This window comes from Silene latifolia, chromosome 6, assembly GCF_048544455.1.
Source record: "Silene latifolia isolate original U9 population chromosome 6, ASM4854445v1, whole genome shotgun sequence".
In the NCBI taxonomy this organism is placed as follows: Eukaryota; Viridiplantae; Streptophyta; class Magnoliopsida; order Caryophyllales; family Caryophyllaceae; genus Silene; species Silene latifolia.
In genome coordinates, this window is record NC_133531.1 from 86,415,753 (window position 1) to 86,417,835 (window position 2,083).

At 37.5% G+C, this 2,083-nt stretch overlaps 1 non-coding gene across 1 annotated transcript; it reads left to right on the plus strand.

Annotated features, from left to right (window-relative positions):
• Positions 1 to 355: 355 nt before the first annotated feature.
• On the plus strand, positions 356 to 462 carry LOC141589306 (small nucleolar RNA R71). Its single transcript, XR_012520251.1, has one exon. It is a non-coding gene; the product is annotated as a small nucleolar RNA R71 (small nucleolar RNA).
• Positions 463 to 2,083: the final 1,621 nt, after the last annotated feature.

Genomic DNA, 2,083 nt, shown 5'->3' on the forward strand with positions numbered 1-2,083 from the left:
AGATATCCCACTTGGGATTGATGAAGATGCTACCATGGCATTAACATGATGCTTTGGTGATTTTGAGGCTTCTTCAAGTTTAGCCATAGCCTTCTCAAACTTCAAGTTAATGGTATCAATATGAGCACTAAGTTGAGCACCCAATTGAGTAATAGAGTCCACTTCATGCTTTCCTCCTCTAGTAGCCTTGCGAGGTCTACTATATTGTGAATTATGGACCGCCATTTCCTCAATTTTGTTCCAAGTTTGATTATCGTCAACTTCGGTGAACATACCATTTGATCCCATGTTGAGAATGTTTCTTGAGTCTTCATAAAGACCATTCAAAAATTGTTATACCAAGAACCACTAGCTAAGTCCATGATGAGGACATGAGCGACAAATTCCTTTGAACCGCTCCCAAACTTCATACAAATATTCTTCATCCCTTTGCTTAAAACCCGTAGTTTGAGCTCTTAGCATGTTAGTATTTCCGGAGGGTAGAATTTTTTGTAGAAAGCTAGAGCCAACTTCTTCCAAGAGTAGGCTTATCAAGGCCTTTCAACCATTGTTTTGCGGTGCCGATTAGAGAAAAAGGAAATAAGACCCATCGAATTTGGTCTTGAGTTACACCGGTTTGTGAAATCGCATCACAATAGTCACAAAAAGTCTCCATGTGAGAGTGAGGGTCTTCACTAGGCATCCCCCCAAATTGGCTTCTTTCGACTAATTGGATAAATGCGGATTTAGCAATGAAATTCCCGGTTAAGTGTTGTGGTGTGGGAGTACCGTTGGGTAGGTTCTCCTCGGTTGGTACGGAATGTGATGAAAATTTAGGCATTGTGGGTTGATTTTGTGTTGGATTTGGTGTTGGGTCCTCCTCGCCTTCTCTAGAAAAAGAGTTGACGAACTCAATAGTATTTGTTTGAATATCTACAACCTCACCTATACCTCTCAAAGTACCTCTAGCAAGTCTTCTATTGTTTGTCAAAGTCCTTTCAATTTCGTGATCAAAGAGTAACAAGTTACCTTGTGATCTTCTAGACATGCAAAATATCAAACAACTTGAAAACAATTAGAACAAACCTTGAGGAGTTTTACTTCCCCAAGGCAAAGAAAGACATAACTAATAACAATCTAAGAAAATCAAATCAAGTTAACACCGTCCCCGGCAACGGCGCCATTTTTGGTCGGACTCACTTGGAGATTTAGTTTTCGGTTACTTGTCGTTAAGAGCACCTAGACCAAAACAATATTTATAACTTCACAAACAACTCTACTATTAGTAAAGAGGCAAGTAAAGGTCGGATCCCAATGGACGGGTATTGATGTAGGATTTTCGATTGCAAGTAGTGGTGTCTAGGGGTGTCACGATTTGGGGTTAAGATGAGAAGATCACTAAACTAAACTAGCAATAAAAGTAAATGATTAAAATGAGATGTAAACAATTGATAAAAAGCACTAGGGTGTCATGGGGTCATAGGGGATTCATGGAAATTGATCATACAAACATATTCTCAAATTATAAGCAAGCAATTATTATTGTGATGGACCGAGTTGGTTTATATCTTATAATCCTAGGAAGGTTTGGGTCCCGGAGCCGAATCGATTAGATTGTACAACACCTACAAGTCAACTTAATTCACCCAACTCAACTATATACATAGTCTAATGAGACTCGAGTTGGTTTATGTCATACAAGTCTCATTGAAAAGGTAAGTGATGGGTAAAAAATACAAGGATTCCTAGGCTCGCATTTAATCAAACATAACATGTGCATAAGTTGAGATCACAACAAGCAAGCAAATAAACTATGAAAACATATTAAATTAAGCATGAATCATTCCCCATGTTGGTTTCCCCTAATTACCCATTAACCCTAGTTAAGGAAACTACTCACTCATTATCAAGTTTGACATGTTAACAAGGTTGTCAATCACATTAACAAAGCAAAACATGATGAATAAATGAAGACGATTAACAATAATTAAAAGGGATTAAGAGGATTATACCTACTAATGATTCCAAAATAAAGCAAAGAATAATAGAAGTACTTGATGATTGATTGGAAGGTTGTCAATCTCCCAATAATAACCCAAATAAT